The 25,433-nt window shown below is 51.5% G+C and overlaps 1 long non-coding RNA gene across 1 annotated transcript; it reads right to left on the bottom strand.

Annotated features, from left to right (window-relative positions):
* Positions 1–18,397: 18,397 nt before the first annotated feature.
* Positions 18,398–25,085, bottom strand: LOC118693259 (uncharacterized). Its single transcript, XR_004981249.2, has 3 exons — positions 24,881–25,085; positions 22,338–24,007; positions 18,398–20,485 (listed from the first exon to the last, which is right to left on the bottom strand). It is a non-coding gene; the product is annotated as an uncharacterized LOC118693259 (long non-coding RNA).
* Between the last annotated feature and the right edge of the window lie 348 nt (positions 25,086–25,433).

Below are 25,433 nucleotides of genomic sequence, written 5' to 3'. Positions count from 1 at the left end.
GCTCCATCCTCCTGCCAGGCCGGCCATGGGGACCTGGCCATGGCCTTGGGGACACCCCAGGGTCCTCCCCGTGCTGTCCCACACGCTGGTGTGGCACTGGCTCCGCTCAGGGATGTTCTGGTCCATCCCTGCTTCGTTCCCGCTGAGTCTGTCAAGGTGTGCTTGGGTATTCCCATAAGTAAAAAAGGAGCTGGCTCTGCAAAATAGTCCCAGGGAAATCACCAGCACTGCCATGAGGTGTAAGTAAGTCAGCCCTTGATGCTGGTGAGGAGCCCTGCTTGTCTGAGCTCAGGGACAGCACAGCAGCACAGCCACCCCTCACATCAGCTGGGGGAAATGCTGATTTTTTCCCCTCTTCTCAGTTGGTAAAAGATCCCAGGATTTGCCATGAAAACCCCAGAGTCACCCTCAAACTGGGTCCCCAAGGTAGGAGGTCTTGAACTTGGCTCTCTCCCACTGCTCCAAGCCCTGACCCCTGCACTGCACAATCCCCCATTTCCTCCTCCTCCAGAGCCCAGGAGGCTTTCTCTGCTCTGTTATTTCAGCCCTTTGGAATTTCCCTGCAAAAATGAAAGTCCACCAGAAAAATTCCCTCTTGGCTGTGTCACACCCCCAGAGGGGCAGACACAGGGGGCTGTGGTTGCCCAGGATGCTGTGAGTGGATCTGGGGGCACAACCCCTGCTCCATTCTCCTCTCCTCCTGCCCATTTGGGACATCCCAAATCCTGCAACACCCCCAAAAGTGCTTTGGAAAAGCAAGGCCTGGGTCATTCCCCTCTGCAGCTCTCGTGCCTGCTCTCCCAGCACTGTGATTTCCAGGATGCATCCTGGAATCCTGACTGCCAGCTGCTGAGACTGCGTGTTTCTGGGAGAGAGAGGCAGCTCAGGGGTTTCCAGTGTAAATCATGGGACAATCCAACATAAATATTTCAAAAGAGATATGGGAGGGGGGTGGAGAGCAGCTTTGGGGACGGGGCGGGGGGGGTGATTCTGCTGCCATTTACACGATGGGAGGTCAGACGTCACTCCCCAGCCTGGAGTGACCTTGGCTGATTCTCCCAGTTTCACTCAGATTTTGTGGCAGCGTCACCAAGAGCTGGGTCTGACCCCTGAGGTCTTGCTTAGCAAGCAAGGTTGGAATTCCAAGAGTCTTTTCCTGAAATTTTTTGAAATCTCCTGGTTTCCTCCCCCAGCACTGACCTCAGCTCTCAGGGGTTTGTGCCCCTGGAACAACTCTGCTCCACAAACACAAGAGATCCCAGAGTTTTTGGCACAGCCTGACAGTGAGATGCCCTGGCCATGGATGGGAAAGGCAGGTAACAGTTCCTGTGGCTCTTTGGGAACATCTGGGTTTGCTGCTGCTCCAAGCAGTTTTTGATCCTGCTGTTGGGTGCATCACTGAAACACAGTTTGTGGCCCACCATGCTGTAGGAAACATTATCATCCCAAAGAAATTCAAAAAATACAGGTGCAAGGAGGGCCATGCTGCCTGGCAGACAGAATCCTCCACTTCCAGACCCAAACTCAGCATCAGCCAGAGGAGATGTGCTCAAGGCAGGAAAGGTTGGCCTCTCCTCACTTCTGCTGCTGAAGTTTGCCAGCATTGATGGGGAACATGGAAGGCAGGGACCAGGACAGTTTTACTTCCCATGTCTGCTTTTTGTCAAGGACCAATGGTTCCAGGGTTTTTTGCCAGATGAACCCTGGTTAAGTGAGTGTACCTTGGCTCCCTCAAGGCTGGCTCTCGCTCAGCATCTCAGCAGGCTCTGAGTTTGAAGCTGGGTTAGATGTGGCTCTGGCCTTTGTATCCCTCTCCAGTGGGCTGGGCTTAAAAACTTACTTTTGGTCTTCTGAGTGTGTGGTCATTCCCTAATTGAGCCTAAACACCTTCCCTGTGTGGGAAGCAAGGCTCAGGTGGGTGCCAGTCCCAGGGGCACCCATCCCACGGGTGCCATCCCAGAGCGCTGCCCTGGGCAGGATCCATCCCCCAGTGCTGCCAGATGTGCTGCCTTTGGTGCCAGGCAAGCTCAGTCCTGCTGCTCCAGGCTGGAGCAGGCTGTTCCCAAATAATGCCTGGTTCTGCAGCCACAGCTCAGTTTTACCCAGAATTTTGTTGGGGGTCAGGTTTCTCCATCGGCTGCTGCAGCATCAGCAGGGACATGGCAAAAACCATCAAAAGCTGAGGAGGGGAGAAATTGTCCAGGTCTGTGTGGACAAGGGGCTGTCATGTCCCTGTCCTTGTCCCTGTCCTTGTCCCTGTCCTGCTGCCCACACCAGCAGCCCTTCCAGACCCTGCCCAGGTAATTACAGAGCTCACATCACCTCATCACACCAGTGAGTACCTGCCCCATTATCACCGTGGCTCCACAACATTCAAACCTCATCAGTTTTCAGTCCTGACTGGGCTTTTTAATAACCTGATGAGGGTGCAGCTGGACTTTGACATGTCCAAGGGTAATCAGAGATCCTGGGTCTGCCACAGAAGCAAAATGCAAAAGAAAACATTATCAGAAATAACAATAACAGTGTTTGTGAGCTGCACGATGCAGGAGCTCAGTGTTGGAGTTGTTGCTTCATTCCCAGAGAGCTCTCCTGCTAAATCTTTTCTGATATTAAAGCTGGCTCGATAGGGTCCTGCTCCCTGGTTGAAACATCAATATTACTAATAAATAGAAATAACAAGTGAGGTAAAGGGCCAGACCAGCCTGACCTGCTTTATGAATTAATGTAGTGAAAACTGGCCCTTTTCCTCCAGCCTTTATATACTGCAGGCACATATATGAACGTTGTACACATTTATTGGACATCAGAGCTTTGGAATACAGCTGGAGCCATGCTGTAACCTAATTACTGTGCCAGGGAAAAAGTGGGAAAGGCCCAATGCACAGCCCCCTTTGGCTTTCAGGGTTGCTAGGAATGAAATCACCTCTCCCAGGCAGGATTTTTTTGTCCAGGGTGGATCCCCTCCAGCCCCAGAGCTGAGGGGCTTCTGTGAGATCCAGGGCTGGTCGTTTGCAGGGATTTTAGCTGGAGTTTGTGGGTCTTGTGGCAAGGCCATGTTTGGTTTGGAGCTGGGCTGTTTGGGGGATTGCTGCCAACAGGAGCTGGGCAACCTGACCCCTCCACCCTGTGAGTGTGCTGGTGGCTAAATATATCCATATATCCATATATCCCTAGCTATATATATCCATATATCCCTATATCCCTGGCTATATACACCCATATATCCATATAACCCTGGCTAAATATATCCATATATACATATATCTATATATCCATATCCATATATCTCTGGCTATATACACCCATATATCCATGTATCCATATATCCATATAAGCCCTGGCTATATATATCCATATATCCCTGGTTATATATACCCATATATTCATTTATCCATATATCCATATAACCCTGGCTAAATATATCCATATATCCAAATATCTATATATCCATATATCCATATATCTCTGGCTATATACACACATATATCCATGTATCCATATATCCATATAACCCTGGCTAAATATATCCATATATCCATATATCCCTAGCTATATATATCCATATATCTCTGGCTATATACACCCATATATCCGTGTATCCATATATCCATATAACCCTGGCTAAATATATCCTTATATCCATATATCCATATATCTATATATCCATATATCCATATATCTCTGGCTATACACACACATATATCCATGTATCCATATATCCATATAACCCTGGCTAAATATATCCTTATATCCATATATCCCTGGCTATATATATCCATAGACCCCTGCCTATATATATACCCATATATCCATATATCCTTGGCTATATATATCCATATCCTTATATCCATATATCCCTGGCTATATACATCCATAGACCCCTGGCTATATATACCCATATATCCATATATCCTTGGCTATATATATCCATATATCCATATATCTCTGGCTATATACACACATATATCCATGTATCCATATATCCCTGGCTATATATACCCATATATCCATATACCCATATATCCCTGCCTATATATACCCATATATCCATATATCCCTGGCTATGTACACCCATATATCCCTGGCCATATATACCCATATATCCCTGGCCATATACACCCACAAAGGTGGGGACAGAGGTGCTGGGCACTGCTCTGCTGCCCTGGAGCTCTGCCCTGTGGTTCCTGCCTGCTGGAGGATGATTTCTGGGAGGTGTGAGGCAGACATGGCCGAGCTTTGGGATGTGAGCTGATCCCGGTCATGTTCTATCCCAGATCCACTTCCTGGGGATGCCAGCATAGCTTTACACCATGGAACAGCAATCTGGGGCCAGCCCTTGCTCCCAGACACACACACACCGTGTGCTGTCCATAATTTATAAGCTATTCAAAATTTATCGCCGAGAACAAACTTCGGCTGCAGAAGGGTTTTAAAGCCTTGTTAAGTATTAAAGTGGAAATATCCGTGCTGGTGAGGATGGGGATGAGGATGAGGAGCATCCTCCCTGCCTGCCCACCTCAGCCTGCCCACCTCAGCCTGCCCCGTGCAGGCCTGGCAGGGCTCAAATTACCTCTCTACCCCTTTATTTTCCTTTTTCCACCCCTTTTTTTCTCTTTGTGCTGCCCCTCCATCGGCTGCATTTCTCCAGCCCCAGCAGGCCCTGGGTCAGGGGTTTAAAGCCTTGTTAAGTATTAAAGTGGAGATATCCGTGCTGGTGAGGATGAGGAGCATCCTCCCTGCCTGCCCACCTCAGCCTGCCCTGTGCACCCCAGCAGGGCTCAGATTATCTCTCTACCCCCTTATTTTTCCTTTTCCCCCCCTTTTTCCCCCCTTTGTGCTGCCCCTCCACGGCTGCGTTTCTCCAGCCCCAGCAGCCCCTGGGTCAGGGCTTTAAAGCCTTTGTAAGTATTAAAGTGGAAATATCCGTGCTGGTGAGGATGGGGATGAGTATGAGGAGCATCCTCCCTGCCTGCCCACCTGTGCAGGCCTGGCAGGGCTCAGATTACCTCTCTACCCCCTTATTTTTCCTATTCCCCCCCTTTTTCCCCCTTTGTGCTGCCCCTCCATGGCTGCGTTTCTCCAGCCCCAGCAGCCCCTGGGTCAGGGGTAGGTCGGGGCTGGCCGTGCCCCCCTCCACTGCCCCCAGCCCCTTCCCTGGGGGGACCCTTGGCTTTGCTGCAGGGGGCCCAGGCCAGGCTGCAGAGGGGCTGACAGAGCCATACAAGCACTTGTCACCCCAGCAGTGACAAATCAGCCTCGGCTGACAAGAATGGATGGAGCTGCTTCCCGGGCTGATGAGGGGCTGGGGATGCTCTGGGGGGGGATGCAGGAGAGCTGCTGGAGGTGGGAGGTGAGGTGGGACTCAGGTGGCTGAGCTGGGGCAGCCCCGTGCTGGGGATGGGGTTTGGGGTCTGGGCTGGGGGGAATTTAATAAGTCCTACGTGGCCTCCTGGCAGAGCTTGGCTTAATGGGATGCCAGAGACGACAGGGTTGCCTCGATCTGCTCATTCGCTGGGCCTGGGGAACCATCCATCTTGTTCTAACCCTATTTTAAAAAAATATAAAAGGAAAGAAAAGGAGGGGGTGGGGGAGAAAGAAAAATGATAAATCTGTTCAGGGCTTTTGTTTGCCTGCGATTCCTGTAAAGGACAAAAAAAAAAAATGAAATAAAAGCCAGGCCCATTTTTTCCCTGCTTGGTGTTGCCATGGGATAGAAAACCCCCTGTTCTCAAGAGTGCAGTGCCTTTGGGGAGGGGAAAACCCCTCGTTAACGTTATGAGTTGCATCTGTTCCCTGGGTCTGGGTCACTTCCAGCTCTCCAGCTCTCCCTTGCTGCCTCCCCCACCCCCTCACATTCCTATTGCTAATTTATTTGCCTATCCATGCCCTCAGAAAGCAAAGGGGAGATCCTGGCTCCCAGCTTGGGCTCTGAGACAATGACCACCATGCTGAGAGCATCCCAGATCTGAGAGCATCCCAGCTCTGGGAGCATCCCAGCTCGGGGAGCTCTCAACCAGGTGCAGGAGACAGAGTGTAGAGCAAGATCTCAGAGTGCAGTGCCTCCTCAACCCTCTGGAAAACAGAAATAATAATCCTGGGTCACCACTGCAAGAGGCAGGAGAGGGAATTCCCCCTGGGACAACGCTGTGGGCATGGCAGGATATTGATCCTGCACTCCTCCTTCTGCTGGAACCTCTGACCTGCCAGAGCTCTTGAGGAGCCAGATGAACAAACCTCCCTCTCCTGCTCCTGCTTGGCTCCCCAGCTCTTTCCCTGCTCAGGGAATGCATGTGATCAGGACCCAGCACTATTTACCACATCTAGGAGGGTGAGGAGGCGTAAAAAAAGATCTTTGATGTAGCACACTGCCATAAAAACATGTCTGTACGGTGGAGCAGAGGCTCTCCAGGACTTTGCAGGGTGAGGGAACTGGCTGGATATTTCCAATGGCATGGGGCAGGGAAGGTACCAACCACTGCCCTTATTGGAGCTCCAAGGTGAAGCACTGGAGCTGCTGCAGGGCTGGGAGCCATAAAGCAAAGAGTTTCACAGTGAGAGACAAAACAGACCCAGCGCAGGGAGAGGAGGATTTTCTTACCCAGCCGTGGCTCCTATCTGCTCAGATCCCATTTCCAGGCTATTTATAACCCAGGTGGCAGCAGAAGGCTGGTGGCTGTGAGCACTGAGCCCCCAGCACCCCGTGGCTGCCTGCACCACGCTGCCAAATGTGCCTGGTTCTCTGGAGATCTGGCTCCAGGAGCAGAGAGGATCAGCAGGCACAGCCACCTGGCTCTGCTCTGCACCAGGGAACATCCAGGAGGAGTTTGGGTGGGGGCAGGCAGCAGGATGGGGCTGCAGAGAGGGAAGAATGGTGTGGAACAGAGCTTTGGTGCCTGATGTGCCAATGGGGACCAAAACAGAGCTGTGCAGGGGGCTCCAGGTGGGAACAAGTCATGAATGGGATGAGCAGCAGGGCTGTGCCAAAATATGCCATGAGGAGCCATGCCAAGCCATGCTGTGCCAACTGCACCGTGCCATGCCATGCCACCTGGGCTGAGGACACGCTCATGGATGCCAGGCTGGCATCAGGGCTTGGCAGAGGCCACAACCAGGCAGAGGAACCTTCCCAGCACTGCTGGCCAAGGCCTGGCATCACTGCCTGGAAGGAAGCATGGCAGCTGTGCCTGGAAGCCAAGGAGAAGCAGAAAATCTCCCTGCACCCTCCCAGGATCCCTGGGTAACTCGCAGGTATGGGTGTGCTGGATTGTGTGCAAAAGGCTTCACAGCCCTTATTATAAACACTATAAATAGGTTTGTGGTTCTTCTTTGAGCTTAAGAACAAAAGGCTGTTTCATTATCATTAAACTTGCGTTTGAGTTGCTCTGTGACTGAGTGTCTGGCCTTTTATTGCAAGCCAGGGCTTTCAAAAGCTCCTTAAATGTTAATGTCACCTTTAAAACAACAGTGGCGAGGCCTTTGATCAGCAGCGCCGGTCACTCGGTGCAGCTGAAGTAAGAACCAGCCACTGACTGATCTTGGGGTTTTAATATTTCCCTCTTCCCCCTGAGGAGGCCTGGCACCAGGAGAGCAGCCAGGCTTTGATCAGACCTGGGTTTTCAGCCATCTCAAAGACCTCCTGCTCAAAGGAGATGTTCAGCACTGGGATTTCGTGGCTCCGTGTAACGCAGAAGAGCAGGGAATGGCCAGGCTGATCCTGCTGGAGTGATCCAGCCATGCTGCCCCTGCCTGGATTTGGGGACAGGAGAGAGGCCCCTGCTCTCCACTGCTTTGCCATGGAGCTATGGGATTGCCCAGGTTTTGGGGCAACCAGCTGCACCCCCTTGGTGCATCCTCACAATTTGGAGGCTGGCAGGCAACAAGATCATCTCAAAGCCTTCCCCTTCTAATGGCTGCAGCTCTGCCCTTCACCAAAACCTCCCAGCAAGACCACATTCCCACAATTTCTGTCCATGGCCAGCCCCTGTGCATCCCACACACAAGTCCAAGCGCATGGTCAGCAGTGCAGGGACAAGGTGACACCTGCCCTCCCTGAGCAGGCAGCAGCCAAACGCCCCAGGAAAGCACATTTCAGGTCCAATTAATGCCATCCACGGCTGTGCTGGTGCTGGGCTGGGTACAAGGATATGTTTGCAGAGATAAGTGTGAGTGTAACCTGATGACACAAGTTGCCTGCTTCAAATGTCAGGCAAAGTTCACCCAACCCATGTGAAACGAGTTAAAATTTAACAGAAATCTGCAAAGTGTTGCGTTGTAATTGAATCCATGATGTGGACGGGAAGCATGTTCAGACACATCCCAAATTTGCCTGAACCATAATATTCCTCTGGAAAAAAAAAAAAAAAAAAAAAAAGAAAAAGAAAGAAAAAGAAAAAGAAAAAGAAAAAAAGGTCGATTTAAAGGAGGCGGTTGCTGCTAAATATGCACGCGCCCCCTCCTTCCCCTGCTGCAAAGGAGAAAGTTCTGTCTGAAAACTTCTGAGTCATCCTGCATCGGTTTTGATGTGTCAAAATTGGTTTAAAAATTCACAGCTGAAGCAGCAGCGGGGAGAGCTGAGCCCAGGCACAGGGAGATGAATGCAAAGTGCTGCAGAGCCAAACTGCATCGGCTCTGCATCCACAACAAGAGGCGTTAAAGCCGGAGACGGGCATGGAAAAAGGAGGAAAAGGGAGGAAAAAGGAGGAAAAGGAGGAAAATGGAGGAAAAAGGAGGAAAAGGGAGGAAAAAGGAGAAAAAAGGAGGAAAAGGGAGGAAAAAGGAGAAAAAGGAGGAAAAGGGAGGAAAAGGAGAAAAAGGAGGAAAAAGGAGGAAAAAGGAGGAAAAAGGAGGAAAAAGGAGGAAAAGGGAGAAAAAAGGAGGAAAAAGGCTTTTTGGCTTCTTGACACTCTGATGTGGCTTTGTGTTGTTTTTCTCTTTGCTGGCTGCTAATTCTCCCTTTGTCCTGGCATGGCAGGGTGCAAACCCCTTCAAGCTTTAGAAATGGAAAGTTGTTTTGTTGGTTTTGTGCTCCCTTTCTATAGCGAGTTCAGCCCCCAAGGCCTCCCTGCCGTGGTCTTTGGCCAGCAGTGGCCAGATGTGACCAGCACAGCCCATCACAGCCCCACGTGGGCTGGAACAACCTCTCCACTCCTGAGGCTGCACAAAGCCATCCCAGTGGCCTTTTTCCTTCCCTTTCTATGCTCTCCTGGCCGGATCCTGCCCAGGTCCCTCATCCCAAGCCTCAGCTGCCAAAAGAGCCATGTCACAGTAAGGAGGAGGAAGCAGGAGAAATGAGCTCTGTGCTCTGGCTCACTCGGAGGTTTTTGTCTCTATCTTTTCCATTTAGGGAATTTATTACACTAAGTGATGGATGGAATGGATTAAAAAAAGAAGAGGATGGCCATGGCAGTTTGGAGTTACTGAAGACAGCCCCCTGCCTGGGCTGGCTCTGCTCACAGCATCCCCACGGATGGATCTGGGGCTTGGCTCTGCTTTATCCCCTGCTCCTTGCCAGCAGATTAAACCTGGGATCCTAAAGGTTGGTACTGCTGGCTGCTGCACAGCCAGGCTCTCCCCTGGACACAGCAGGAGTGGAGGAAAACTGCGAGGGATGACTGAGACCCTTGTGTGCTTTTACTCGGCAAGGGCTTTTCATAGGGGAGCTAAAAACAAATTTAGCACTTAATGCTCTGAAGAGTAAACACTTAAATACCCTATCATCTGCCCAAGTGCTTTGTTTATTATTCAGAGAAGCCAAACTGAAGCAGTTTTCCATGGAGATGTAGTACCTCCTTCAGATTAGCCAGCTTAATTAGATCCTGGTTGCAGCACACGCTGCTCTGTGCTGATGAGGGAAAGTCAAACAGCCACTTCTAGAAGCCAAGGCTTCAGCCCCACCAGGCACAGGGCAGGATTTTGGGAAGAGAGTGGCAAAGCTGGACATTTTGAGCCCTGGTTCAAGGCTGATCAGTGCAGGTGACAGGGACAAGCCCAGCACTGCTGCTGGATGTGGAGAGGAGCCACCATCTGCTCCCAGTCAAACCAGTCTGTCCCAGTTTCCATCTCCAAATCCCAGCAGGGACACACCTCACCTCTGATAGGGATTGACAACTTTAAACAAGCTATTTTCCCCTTTTTTTGAAGGAAAGTTGGATGAAAATACCAATTTATGTACTAAACACTGGCAAAGGCCACTTCTGAGTAGTAGCTGCCATGGCTGGTACTCCCTGAAGCATAAAATCTCCAGTCTCCCATTTACAAGCTATTAAAGCTGTTACATCCCATAATGGAGTTCCTCAGGTGAAGAAGACAAACAAGGGGAAATGCTGAAACACCAGGCAAGGCCTGACACAATAACAGACACGGCACAAGAAGGATGTGACACGGGGAGACAAACAGGAGCGAAATTTATGTCACTGGAGATTACAGGGGCATCGTAGATCAGCCATGGAGACGGGCTCTGAACAGGGCTGGCCTAACCTTCCAGGGTTAGGGAAAACTCAGAGCAACAGCCCCAGCCAAGAGGAAAAGCAGGGCTGGGGTTCTCTGGCAGCATCCCGTGCTTGGGGAGAGCCAGGGAGTTTGGTGGGAAGGAGAGGGAGAGGACAAAAAATGACACCGTGGCCATGTGGCTGATGTGACAGCTGCAGGTGTTGCTCAGTTATCAGTGATACAAGGCTGGGAAATGTGTGCAGAGATAAGAGATACCTGTGCCATGGTGTGAGGGGTTTTTTCCTGGGCCCAGTGACATCACTTTGGGCATGAGTGGCTATTCCTGCCATCACTTTGGGCGTGAGTGGCTCATCCTGCTGTTTGAGCTGGTGGGGCTGCCCTGATCCCCTCCTGAGCCCTGCCCATCACACCCCACCACCCCCCAGAGCAGCTCTGGTTCATGCTGTGGGGAAAAGGAAGCCAAAAGTTGAGCAGAGCCCAGACTCCAACATCCCACAGTGGAATGGGATGGGAATTCTGTCCTTGCTGAGGAATTCTGTCCTTGCTGATGCCAGAGATCAGGAGCAACCTTCTGTCATGGGGAACCCCATTGTGAATGGCTTTAATAACATCACTGAACCAGTCTGCAAGGGAAGGTTTTACCCACAGCTTTCAGGATTTGGCCATTCCTAGATCAACTTTCTCATGCTCATCCAAAAACCTGTAAATAGCCATGAAAACTCAGGAACAGGAGAAGGGTGTTGCCCTTCGGTTGGATTTGGTGTAATGTGAGTCCTTTGGACTTTGCTTAGCACTCAGATGAATTATTGGCTCCTTGTCCTTCAGCTCAGAACCTTCTTTTCTTGCTTTAAGTGACTATTTGCAAACATGTGATGTCTGCCCTGTCAGAGCACAGTTCCCACTCTGCACCTTGCAACTGCTCTTGGAAGTGTCACAAATTATTAGGAGAGGCTGGGTATGGGCACTGCTGTTTCACAGAGCATCTCAGGTTGGAAAGGATCCAAAAGGATCATCAAGTCCAACTCCAGGACTGATCCATATGACCAAAAGCATCACCTGGGTGCTCACTGAGCTGTGCTGTGAGCACTTCCCTGTTCCAGTGGCACATCATATGCTGGGAAAGGGAGAAATACGAAGCAATTTTTCCCATGGTCACAAAATCAACCTATGACCACAGTATGACCTGAATATTGGGAATATCTGTGTCATTTCCAGCTAGTTTTGGTGTTGGAAATGCCTTTGCCAGCCTGCCCCAGTGCCATGGTGAACAGCAGAGATGCCTCCTGCTGCCCTGTGCCTGCCAGGAAGGACGAGTCCAAGGTGGAAGAGGATTTAAGAATCCACCTAAAGGTGATGCTGCAGAAAGAGAGGGTCCTGCAGGAGCTGGCTGCTCAGCTGTGAGTCTCCTGCAACTCCCAGCCCTCATTATTTCACTCCAAGTCAGTGCAGCAGCAGTCAGACTTCAGAGTGAAGTCTGTCCTACTTTCCAATGGCTGAATGCAGCCGTGCCTCAGACTCCTGTGGCTGTGAGCACGCGCTTCCAGCGGCGTGGGCCTCCCAGGTCTGGATGGTTCCCCTCCATCCTTGGGTTACATGAGCTGAAATTGGGGTTGACCTGTCACAATAAACCTGCCCTGCTGCCCCAGCTGGCAGCAACATGGGTGCAAGATTGCAGCAGTGGCAGATGAACTCATCCCAGCAGCGTTGCAGCCCTCGGTTCAGTGTGAGCGTGTCTGTCCTGGGCTCCACGGGGATCAGACACCCTCAGCCCCTGCCTGGCAAATAGAAATGCCTTTTCTTCTCCAGCCTCACAGAGCAGCAGCTCTGCCTGGAGCCCAGAGCCTGCTTCCCTTCTCTTCCTCCTTCCTTCCCCCTGGCAGGCGGAGATATTGCATTCATTCATCTCGGGGGGAGGCTGAGCTCGCAGCCTGACAATGCATTATGGTGATGGAGGTCTTCATTTCTGCTGTCAGGGCACAACAACTGCATCCACAACCCACCAGCACAGTCCAAACTGCCCAGTTCCCCCAGCTCCTCCACCTCTGGGGACGTCCCCTGGCCGTGTGCCACCCACCAGGCTCTGGCAAGGAGGGCAGTGCCACCCACCAGGCTCTGGCAAGGAGGGCAGTGCCCGCTGCTGTGGCTGTGGGGTGGGGAAAGGGGGAGCCAGGAGGAGATGGATGGCCCCAAGTGGCACGAGCACAATGAGGTAATTCCACCCAGCAGAGCCTCATCAATCCCCCGGCTCCGGCGCGGCGTCCCCACGGCCACCACGGATTGCCGGGGCCATAGCCCAGGTGTGGGGCTGTCAGGGAGATAAAAGAGGCTTAATTAAGACCCAATAAGCTGAGTGATTTGTTATCTCAGCACAATATATTACTCCAGCCTATCGATCCCAGGGAAGCACGTGTGTCTGAGAGCCACTGACCAGGCTGGATCCCTCCCTGGGGAATATTCACTGTGCAATTCCCACTGGAGCACCAGTTCCTGCTGCTGGCTGCTGCCAGAGGACAGGAACAGCCCTAAGATCTCCCCACTGCTGGACAGAGCCACAAAAATAGCAGGATTTGCTTCGCCAAGGGAAGAACAGAGTGAAATCTGGGAAAAGGCAGTTTCCATAAACCAGCATGAGCTCAGCTGTGGAATGGGAAGCCCCAAGGCCTGTCCCTGTCCCAGGCAGGGCTGGATGTCCCCGAGCAGGGAGCCAGGCCCTGGACACACATGCCATGACCTTGGTGCTCCAGCCCAGCCAGCACCACATCCCCAGAGCTGCTGAGACATTCCCTTCCCAGCTAAGATCAAACCATTTATTTCTCAAAACTTGAAGGAGGGGTGAAGGGGAGAGGGAGGGGAACCCAATTCCTTTAACATTCGAAATGTTAAACTGTTCATGGAGTTCTTTGATCTTTTGAGGTTTTGCTGCAAAGGGAACACCCTTTCCCCATTGGTTTACTGAGTCACGCTTATTACTTCAATGCAGAAATATCCTTTATGTCAAGTGTATAAATATCCAGCTCTAAGCTTCAGAAGCTTTTTCCTTTTTTCTTTTTTTTTTTTTCTGTCTGCCTTTTTTTTATTTTTTTTTTTTTTTTTACTGGAGGAGCGTGTGGAGCTGCCTTCATTCTCCCTCACAGCCACAGTGGCTTCCCAGCAGGAAAACCGGGTGCTCTGCATGGGTGCCTTGCAGGGACCACCCCTCTCTGCATCCTCCCCACATTTCTTATGGGGAATTCGACAACAAAAAAGCAGGAGGGAGGAAGAGAGTAGCACATCCAGCCTGGAAATGAAGTTCAGATCCCGGGATGCCCCTTTGCGAGGAGGAGCATCTCCCGCGGGATGCGCGACAAAAGCACGGGCTGGGGAGCGGCTGCACGGCTCTCCCACCTTCTCTCCCGCATCTCCGGCATCTCGGGGCCGAGGCCGGGGTTCAAAGTGGCCGCAGGTGCGGAGGAAAAGCCGCGGGCTGGCGGAGCCCGGCTGGCAGGGCCCGGCTGGCGGCACCCACGCGTCCGCCCGGACCTCCCGCAGCCCCGGCTGGAGCCGGGCCGGGCCGGGCTGCTCCCCGCCGCCTGCCCCGCGACTTGGCCCCGAGCTACGTCTGCCATCGGGCTTGTTTGAACAGTATTGATGGCAGGCAAGCCGCAGCTTGAGCAGCGGGAGCCCCGGCAGGGTTTGCTTCCACGGGGAAGGAGGCGGTGATGCCCCCGCGCCCCGTCTCGGCTGCGGGATGCGGATGCAGCTCCTCCCTGCTTTGCTTCAGCTTCCCAGCAGGATGTCACCTCCAGGACAGGCCATCCCGCTGCCATGGGTGTGCCAGGTAGCGCAAAGAGTGTTTTAAACCATGGCACAGCTCGGCAGCTCTGGATTTGCTTCTTGTTCAAGGAAAGACCCCGCAAACCGTGAGCCTCGCTCAGACCTTAGCCAGGCTCAGCCAGGGAAATGGAGGCATTCCTGAGAGACCCCCCCAAAATGGGACAGCATTCCCACTCCAGCCAGCCTTGGCTGAGAGGAGGCAAAGCTTTTAGGGGCCACCTTCCCTGTCCAATTCTTGCTGCAAGCTGAGATGGATGCTCAGAGCTACCTCCAGTCACCACCTCTAGGACCACTGAGCAGATTCCTGAGCAGCTGTGTGTCCTGTGTCCCCAAATCAGGAGCTCCAGCAGCAATGACAGCCTGGCCAGCTGTGTGTCCTGTGTCCCCAGATCAGGAGCTCCAGCAGCAATGACAGCCTGGCCAGCTGTGTGTCCTGTGTCCCCAGATCAGGAGCTCCATCAGCAATGACAGCCTGGCCAGCTGGGGCAGCATCCAGAGCCCTCACTGGCAGAGAGATCAGGGCTGGTGCTGTGTCAGAGCCCTCTCAGGTATGTGTGTCTGCCCTGTGTCCTCCCTTCCTCCCCAGCACAGCACAGCAGGGGTGACCAGCATCACCCCCTCGTGTCCCCTGGGGCCTCAGGTGCTTTTGCTGGACCTGGCACATCCAGGAATGCTGACTGGACCCTGATCCATCCCTGGAGCTGAGTGTGGGAGCTGCTCTGGCCCCTCAAGCCCAGCTGTGCCCAGGCTGATGAGGCTCCTGGCTGACACCTATCCCTGTGCTCCCTCTCCATCCCAGTATGGAAATGGGTCCACGCTTTCCTTTGTCTTCCCTTTTCCCCCTTGTTGGTGTTCACACCCCCCCATTACATAACCAGGAGCCAGCTCTGGGCAGAGCAAAGGCAACCTGACATTCACATAACCTGCCAGGCTCTCTCCAACAGGGATTATTAAGTCATTAGAGTCTGTTAGCAAATTTTCCCAAATACTTTTTGCTTCTTCCCAGGGGCACCTTGATGGTTAATGATCCCAAACTATGGGCTGGGCTTAAATTCACCCACTCTGGTCAAACTACCTCCAGTGAGGGTGTGGGAGAGCTGCAGAGGGAGGGGTCAGAAAAATCAAAGAAAATTAAGAAAAATTAAGAAAATTCCCTCAAAAGGATGCTCCTGTTGAATGGCAGAGGGTTGGGGAGGGGAAGGAGAGGGTTGCCCACCCCAGGGAGGGTGAGGGGGTGATGATGCCCATCCTCCCTGGGTAACACACACCCGCTTTTCTCCTCGGCTGAGCTGGCAGCCCAGGGCAATATTTCTAACAGGCAACTGTATTGCCTAACTGGAGACAGAATAAAAAATAATCATAAAAAAAACCAGTCAGGCAGGCCAGTTGAGTAGAGAGGAGATAGGTTGCACCCAAGTGCAGCTGACTTGTCCTCACATTCTCAGGCTGAGCAGTGTGTACATCAACACCTGAGGATCTGAGGCTGGGGACAGGGGACATCCCCTGGCCCCAAACCCCCACCCAGGAGCAGCATCTGTTCAAAATCCACCCTCTTATCAGGGTACCCCTCACAATTTTGTGCTTGTTGAGAAGCAAATTCTGGAGGAATGGTTACAACTGCAATCCAAGGTGTAGGTAAAGGGGAAACCCCACATAGACTCCTCTTATTTTAAACCCATGGCTTTTAAAAAGAATATTATACACTTAAAAGGATTTCTGATCCATTTGGCATTTAGAAAAGCCTTCATAATTTTTATGAATATCAGTAAAACTAGCAGTAATAATGAACTGATGGCTACCAAAGTGTGCCTCCAGGTAACTCTGAATAATTTCCACTCGGATAAGCAGTACAGCTCTCTGATCCCCATGACCCCACGGCCTTGAAAACCCTCTGAAAGATCAGAGCAGGCCCGTGATTTCCATCCCAAGCCACTTTTGGTTAATATCTGTGAGGAAGTCACCTGGGTATATCCAACATGAGGTTCAGCATTGGCATGGGGCTGCAGAAAACTCTGATTTTCCAGCCAAGTGCAGGCACCTGGAGCCAGCCAGGTGCTCACCCATCCCACAGCTCCCAAGACAGGGGATGGAGCCTTGCAATGGATCCCCCATCAAGGAGCAGAGATCCCTCAGTGTCACCAACCCTTTCACCACTGGGCAGAGTGCAGGGAACCAGCGAGTCCAAAATTCACCTTCTCTGCAAAGTTGCTCATGGAAGGAGATTTGTCACATGAGCCTGTTTGCTCCAGAAATAAATCTCCCTTTAAGGCAGGTAAATCTCAGGCAGAATCTGTAAGATACCCTAATGTGGCATTAAGCTGAAGTTAAGGTTATATTCCTCCAGGGATGCCAGATGGGATTTGCTTTCCTTGAAGACAGGACACATATTTTAACTTTAATGGGTTGATGGAGCCCCTTTTATCTTGTAAATATGAATGAGGAACAGGGAGCTGTTAAATAAATGGAGGGGTTTTACCTGAACCTTTTTCCCTGTCATTGGCTTGGACTGTGCTAAAGACCTTTGTTTTCTCAGCAGAAAACTCGCTCAATCATTCAGAAAGGGAACTAAATGCCTTTTGAGAACATAACCTTTATTTTCCAGATAAATGGTTCACTCAGAGCAATTTGCATGTGGGAAGCTGGTATATGGCACAGGGAAAAAAAAAAATTATATTTAAAACCCAATAGCAATGTAGGTCATGATACAAACATCTACTGCTGAGATGACTTCTCTGGGGTTGGAGAGTGAGGGAGCTCAAGGCAATGTAAAAGGATGGGGAGGGTTTGTGCAGCAGCTCTGCTTGGGGCTGACTGGGGAGAGGGAGGAGTGAACTGATCCATAGTGGTCCAGATAAAAGGGGCTGGGCCCTGGGAAGGTGCAGATGAGAAACTCTGCAAATGGTTCCCACCACCCCACGCCTGCTCTGCAGCCTTGTCCCCAAGGCTGGCTCTGCAAACCCATGCCAGCCCCTCTCTCTTTCCAGAACTGACCTCACCAGCTGTGTCCCATTCCCTGGAGCTGCCACACCGACCCCAGTGACACTTGGCCACCTCTGCCCAAGCACAATTCCCACAGCAGAGCCAGCCAAGGGAGCTGCTGCTGCCACACCACCAGGCAGGGACAAACCAGCCCTCAAACCTGATCTGCCTCCAGCAGCAGGTTCCCCTAAAATTCTCCAAATCAGCACACCCCAAAACTCCTCATCCCCCATCTAAGCTGCTACAAACAGACCCGCTGACCCAGGGCACCTAACCCAGCCCAGAAACAGCCCCCAGATCTCCAGACCTCGGGCTGGGAACCAAACCCTGCTCTCTAAAGTGAGAGAGGAGCCTGTGGGGCACTGACCCCGCTGCAGGTTGTGCCCCTGCCATGGTGTGGAGGAGGCAGAGCCTGGGAAAGGCGCCGGGAGCAGCTGCAGCAGAGCCGTGTGCCAAGCCCAGCTGCTCGTTAATTAGGGTAACATGTTGTCTCTTGTACACACCTCCAAAGACGCTGCATTAGCTTGATAAGTATTTAACACTTGGCACAGGGGGAAATTTCCACTTAGCATCCAGCAGAGCTGAGCAGCAGGGAGGGAAAGGTGGCACAGGCAGGGCAGGAGGTGGCACAGCCCTGGGCAGCCAGCCTTGCCCTGCTGGGACCACAGCAGGCAGCAGCTGGGGGGTTTGTGGGCTCTGCCACCACACTGGGGGCTCGCAGCCCTGGGACAAAGCCCTGGCTCTGTTCTGGGCTTAATCCAGCCCTCTCCTGGGGGTTGTGGCTGCTCGTGGCTTGTCGGAACTCAGTGCATCCCTCCAGGTGTCCAGAGTTGCCAGGACCCCACCTGGGGGCTTGGAGACCCTGGCACACAGCCCAGAGCACCTGGGGATTTGATTTTGACCCTTGGAGGAAGTTACCAGCTTTGTATGAGGCCTGAAAGTCACAGAGGTTTGAATAGTATAATAATAAAATGATCACAGGGTGAAAATGTAGATTTTAGGATTTTTGGTATAGGGGTTATGGGGACAAGATGGAGGAACTTGGGTGTGTCCAGCCTTTCTTCTTCTTCTTCTCCATTTTCTGCAGTGCTGTTGGCACTTTAGGATTGGTTTAGAGTAGAAGTGCACTAACACAGGTGATGGGTATTGGGAATTAAGTGTAAATATGTTCTATGTAGTTTGTAGTATAAAAGGACAACACCACCTCAGGGGCGGTCACAGTGCCTGTGGCTGCCCTGCTGAGCAGACCTCGGCTGGGCAGAAAGAAAATTTTATAGATAAGAATAAATAAACAACCTCAAGAGCGAAAAGTGAAGAGTCCAGACTCGTTCTTCAGCTGCATGGGCTGAAACAGAGACATCCTGCACATCTCTGGGGCAGCAATTAACAACCAAAACCCCAGAGTGGCTCTCTGTGAGAGGCTTTAGGAGCGTGCTGGCCGTGACGGGCCCGCTGTGCTGCCTGCATTGTGCTGGGGTGCAGGTACCGTGCAAACACACTGCCAATGTGCTGCTGCCTGCCAGACATCTTCATCCCCACGGCTGCCTCCCTTCCTGCAGGAAAAAGGGCCAGACTCAGCTCCTGGCACTGCAGGATATCCCCAGAGCTGAGGGAAACTGAGCTGGGACACAGAAAAATGGTCCTTGCTGCAAAATTCACCTTCTGCAAGCACAATTCCCTCCAGAGTGGGCAGGGATGAGGGTGATCAGACTCTCTCCAGCTTTGGGGACTCATCCCAGCCACACATAAATTGGGGTGGGGAAGCTGGTCCCAGCCCATTAGGCACTGGCCAAGCCTTACAAAGGGCCAGGCAGCAGCCCAGCCTCCTCTTTCCACTAGGAGGTTACATTAGCATTTTCCATATGTTCCAGTGCAGATAAATCTTTTGTCTGAATCGAAATCAGTAATTATGAGTCAGTGTTAGCACACAGCAGGGTGAGTCAGGCACAGAGGCATTTTTGCCTCGTACCCTCAAGGTCTGAGACACATCGCTCTCCTGAGCCTCCCGTGTGTGGTCTTTGTTCAGGGCTTTCACAAACCCCATGGGCAATCCACCAGCAACCCCCAGCCAGAGCTGCCACCTCCTCCTCAAATCCTCAGGGTGGGAAAACACCCTCAGCACCTGGGAAATGCACAGGTGGTCCCTGCTCACTCCATGCCCTGCTCACTTGTCTCCAGCTCTGGCAGGACGTGGTTGTTTGAGGGGATGTTTTATTGATGGGTGTGCCAGGTTGGAGATTGGTCTCCCCACTCCTTTGATCCCCCTACTCATCTCCTTACCCCATCTCCTCTCCCCACACCCCCGTGGAGCTCAGCCCCATCTTTTCCCTCCTCTGTGGCACTTCATCCTCCCACACATCAGGCCTGGCCTATGGAAAATGATCCAGCCCTGAGAGGTGTCACGGGCTGGAGGTGGTTTGGTCACCCAGGTGCACGGAAGGAGCTCCAAACCCCATAGCCAAACCCTGGAGAGCCCATCCCAAGTGCTGAGCCGAGCTTTAAAGATGTGTGGGCAGAGCAATACATGGCCTAAATCCTTAATCTCTGCAAGGGCCACATTGGTACTGTCACCAGGGTGAGGCTCACTCATGGCTCTTCTGCTCCCTCAGAGTGGAACTCCTTTAGGGGCTTTGTCCTAAAAAAGCAGGAAGCTCATGGCTCTAAAAGTTATTAGGAGAGAGAACACAGTCCAAGATATCCCCACATCCAGCATGATCATTTAAACTCCATTTAATTTAGAGGTGCCACAAGAGAGTAACAACACCTCGATGAGTGCCACGAGCCGGCACCACACGCAGGGGAGGGAGAGCATCCCCACACTCCTTGTTTGAGCCACAGGAGAGATAAAAATCCCACTGGCATGACCCAGGAAGGAGCTGTCAGCCCCCAGCTCTGCACAGAGGAGATTAGCCCAGCCAGCCTGTGTTTGCTTTCTTTGCCTTAAAGCACGCAAACCCCAACAAAACAGACTTTGTTCACTGCCCCTCCTAAACCACTTAGGCAGGGGGGAGATGAGCTGAAAGCTTAGACACGCTGCAGAGCTCCAGCCAGATGTGGTTTCCAATGGCTGACTTAGGCACCTCTGAAACCTGAGGTTCATTAATGAAGGTGCCTGCTGAACCATAACGAGCTGGTGTAATTACCTCGGCCGGACAGCACCGCCACGAGTGACCACAGCATCTCAGCGAGGTGAGGAAATAGGTGAAGGTCACTGCCCACGCTGCCAGGCTCTGGTGGGTGGCTGGGGACAGATAACAAACCATCAGGGTCACCCCGATAAGGGATGGGAAAGCTCCAGAGGTGAGGAATGAGTACATGTGAGGGGTGATGTCCCCCTCCAAATGACAAGCTCCTCAGCAGAGCCCTGCAGAGCTGAGGGTGCTCCCCTGAGGGAGCAATCACTGAGCTGTGTCTCTGTGGGGTGAGCACTGGGCAGGAGAATCCTTCCCTGCAGCCCAGATGGTCCCTTCCCAGTTCAAACCAGTGCAAGGAGTAGAACAGAGGGCATTCTCCTTATGGCAATTCCATAGGCTGATCCCAACACCCAACCCCACTGGTCACCTGTGGATGAGCTCCTGGATGCTCAGGAAATAATGCTGAGCTGGACTTAAGTAGGAGCAGCTTAAACTGGAGTCAGCCCAGAGCCCCCAGCAGAGGGAATGGAAAAGCCACCGTGGCTGAGGACCAGAGAAGCACCTACACCAAACCATCCAGTTTGAGAACAGGAAGATGAAGGAAGACAAATCCCAGCATCCAGGAGGGGGTGACAAAGCAGGGGGACAAGGTGACCCTCCCCAGTGGGGGCACAGACCTGTTCTCCTCCCCTGTTCCCTGAAGCACAGCCCTGCTGATGGAAGTCAGCACCTCAGCGAGCAAACACTCACTGGGAGCTTTTCACACCTGGCTTAGCCTCTTGGAGTTTCACACCAGTGAAGAGCTGTGACCTCAGGAGGGGAGGGTATCAGCTATATTTCCCAAATATCAGCAAATTGTGTGAGAGAAAGAGATATGCTAAGGGGGCAGACTGCTCAAACCATTACCATCCTTCTTAGTACCACTTAGCTGAACCGTTAAAAAGATCCAGGGCTCCCAAAGACAATTAAGCTCAAGGGAAGCCATAAATCTCAATAAACATCAAGCCAAGTTTTCTTCACTGCTTGAAACAACAGATATAATTTCATTGGTTACTGAGCTCATGCTCCCAAAGGGATTTCAGATAAAAAGCCACTTATTCAAAACACCAAAGCCAGGCTTCTCCTGTCTCTCAGGCTACCGAGGGGTCAGATTTCCCAGCATGGGAACATGTGCCCTGCAGTCTGCAGAGGTGGAGCCTGGCTGCAGCAAACCTCTGCAGATTTATGATGGCTGTGGCACGGCGCTGTGACCTGCCACCAAGGTCAGGCACCTGCCTGGGGAGGTGGCTGAGCCCAACAGGAGGCAGCCACGGGGCAGGAGGGGTCCTGGATGCTGACACAGCCTCCGTGCTCTGCTGAGCTGGGCAGGACACGGAGCTGGTGGGGCTGGGCACCTGCTCTGGGACCCCAGGGACTGAGGGCACGCACGGCCAAGGCTGTGGGGAGCATTTTCTGTATCTCCAAGCTGGCTTCCAGCCCTGCCTCGTTATCTCTGAGGTACTTGAGGAGCCCAAAGGGGCAGCACAGAGCACATCAGCTCTCCCAGCTGCCCCAGGAGCTTCCTGGCACTCTGCCCTCCTGCCACTGATCCAGCTCACAGCCAGCCTCTCTCACCCATGTGCTTTCCACTGCAGAGATCAGAGTGAAAGCCATGCCAAGGCAGCACATGCCAGCCTCAAGTCCTCGCTCCAGGGTTTTTTCCTGGCAGGTTCTGTGCTCAACAGGGCTGGGGCTTCAGTTTTGACAGCTCCCTGCAAGGTCATTCCATCCACCAAGCGCTGCTTCCTTGTGCTTTGATTTAAGTTCTGGCATGCCTCTTGTATTGATTTCTCTCAGATGTATTTTATGGGGAATAAGCACTCAAACCAGGAGGCCAAGACCTCCTGCATTGTGCACAGCATGGTAATGGATGAGCTCCTTCTCACACTCCCTCCCTCCCCTTGTCCCCAATTCTCTCACCTTTTATTTAATCCACTTGCAAATGCAGTGGGGTGAAGGATGGCAAATGCACGAGCACATGAAACGTCCCTGCTTTGGATGCTTCCCTGGGAGAGCCAAGCAGGGGATGGCTTTGGGTTGAAAGTAGAAAGACTTCTCCCAGTTTTTATCAGGAGTTCCAGCTGCAAAGGCATTTCCCTGGTTGAGACTGTCTGTGAGATCCCCTTGACCACTGGGTAGTGGCCAAGAGCCTCAGGAAGCCTAAAGAATTCAGCCTTGTAATTATTTAGCACCTAAAAGCTGCAGGTGGTAGAAGCAACTCAAACCTCAACTTTTCTCTCCCCAAAATAAACCATCTTTACCACCAGAAGGCCCTGGTGGGATGGCAGGGAGCATCCTCATATCTGCTCTGCTGTCTGTGCAGACTATCCAGGGCCAGACATAGCCAAACATTCCAAGGAAGGCTTTTTCTGCCAGCTGAAAAATCTCCTGACCTCAGCAGAGGTGGAGACACACCTGATCCTGGGGGACAGCCTGAGCTCTCCAGGTTTCCAGCCCAGTGGTTTATCAGCATCCAAGATGTGCACGCTGGGTTTGCTGCATCCAGCACTGCTGGAGGTGACCTTGGCAGTGCTGGTGTCCTGGTTAAACCCCAGCCTTAGGTGAGACCTAAAAATCACCACCAGAAACAGCAGAATTTTCAAGGGACAAACACTCAGCAGACCCAAGTGAGAGGTTTTCTCTATTTTAGTAAACAAACTACCTGGCATCCCTATTGCCAGCATCAGGTTTCCCAAAATCCCGAATCCGGGCTGCTGAAATGATGACATTGCTGTAAAAATGAGGACTCCAAAACTCCCATTCAGTATCTTTTCCTCTGATGACATAAGCCCAAGGAGTCAGGATTTGGAAGGCAGCCCTCGTTCTGTCCACAGGAGGAATAAAAACATGGTTATTGTTTTTCTCAGTGAACTGCAAAGCCTGTTTTAAAGTGAAACCTGAGCTTCCCATCTCATCACGTGCTTCCAGGAGCTCGAGCTTTAGGAAAACCAAATACTTTCAAACTCTGGATAAGACCATTAGAGTTGCTTAATTTCCTTTATGTCCATCTGTTTCAGTTCAGTTCAGTTGCTTCTGTCCCAGACAAGACATTTGGCTCTTCTAAATAAATCTTATAGCCCATTTGGATTAAAGACTTTCTGATGCAGCCTCTGAATATAATCCCTCTGATTTGCATCTCAAAGAAATCGAGTTAAAACCATGTAAGAACCATACACGAAGTGCTTGGAATTGCTGGAGTACGTGAAGCACTCACGAGGTCCCATATGGATAATGGTGCTTTTGTTTGGAATTTATCATGAGCTCCTGCATTCCCCTGGCTGTGCTCACACCAGGCACACTCCGGGGCTCTCAAGGCAGGCAGGGTGCAAACATAATTGACTGGTTTTGCTGTTGTCCAAGGCTCCAAGTGTTACCTGAGAAGGCTGTGGGGAAAGTGTGAGACGCACTCAGAGAGTGTGGGGTGGCTGATGCCACCACGGGGCCAGCAGAGCACGATTGAATGAATGAACAGCAAATCCAGCTCCAGCAGCTCTGGGATTATTCTCTTCTTCAGCTCCAATAGGTGCTTTTCACATGGAGGGAGAGCTGAGCTCCGTGCTGGACTCGAAACGACACGAGTGCACGCACTGCTGTTTTCAAGGTGAAGAAAAAGGTGAAGTTTATTTCCTAACTCTAACATTTAATATTTAAATTCCATTTTACGCATTCATTTTTCTATCTTGACATTTTTTATTTTTTTATCAAATAATTAAACCATATATTCCTACATTATCCAAACCATTTGTCATCAATACACTTTCAATTAACCTTCCTCTATATTTCCTAATATCAAAAACAATAACCAACTGTCATCATCACTCCATAACCACTCCCAAACAAACATAAAATTAATCCCAGAACTAAACCCCACCCCCCCAAAAAAAAACCAAACAAAAATACAAACCATGATCATAAATCATCAACCAATCACCCACCAAATTTTACGCTCTTGTAGCTTATAAAAAGCATGACACTGAAGACGTCAAGATGGCTGCCACACACACCCAAGGACAAAAGACTTACTGTTAGTAACCTTACTGTTAGTTTTTGCTAGGTATATACACGCAAACATTTATAGATTTCCAAAAGTGACAGTGGACTGGAGGGTGACAGTGCCACCTCTCCAATGACACTGGACAAACCAACAGCCCATCAATTTTTTTTCTTCTACAAAAGATGCAAAACAGTAAGTTATCTACAGAAAGTGCACGACAAAGTTTGTTATGAGAATGTAAACATAAGAAAGCTTAGAAAATCTTAAAAAAAAAAAATCAAAGCAGCACGGGAGCACATTGCTACCCCAGAGGCAGCGCTCTCTGCGCTGCTGGCCGCGGGCTGCTCAGCCGACACTGCCAGCGCTATCTCATTTTTGGGTCACGGGATGCCGGGCGCTATTCGTGGCAGTGACGCAGCCGCTTTCCTGCCCAGGCAAATGCTTTTCCCCTTTCCGTGTCCCAGGGTACCTGTCTGTGACACACGCCTTGCGAAACGGCTGCAGCGCTCCGAGATCGCCCGGATAAGAGGCGGCTCCGTTCGAGGCTCGCTGTTTTGGCAGCAGCCCAAGCGTTCCCTCGCTGCTGTCCCACTGATTCCTCTCAGGAGCGTTTGAAGGCTCGAGGTGTTTGTGCTGCTGAGGCGTGGGAACAGCTGCTTCCCTCTTTTTAACCTTCAGAGCGGTAAAATCCTAGGGGGAAAAAAAATAAAAAGGAAAACTTACATAATCCCAAAAAAAAAAAAAAATTCCTAAGCAAAGACATGCTGCATCACCAATGCTGCCCATGGCAGAGCTGTGCTCTAAATGGATTCAAGGGAGCAATTCAAAAGCCTGTCACAGTGACATAATTATAAGAGGAATGGACATGGTCGTATTGACAAACTCTAAATCTCCTCCCAAAGATCCTAAGATTATCAACTCCTCACACAGTGGGGAGCTGAGTCACAGAGCAGGGAGGTGGTTTGGGTATCAGCCCTGCGGGGTTCCTGCAGAGAATCAGATCCACAGCAGGACACAGGCAG

Source organism: Molothrus ater, chromosome 20, assembly GCF_012460135.2.
Source record: "Molothrus ater isolate BHLD 08-10-18 breed brown headed cowbird chromosome 20, BPBGC_Mater_1.1, whole genome shotgun sequence".
NCBI classification, from domain to species: domain Eukaryota; kingdom Metazoa; phylum Chordata; class Aves; order Passeriformes; family Icteridae; genus Molothrus; species Molothrus ater.
Note: the sequence above shows the minus strand (reverse complement) of the source record. Positions and strands in the feature narration are given on the sequence as shown.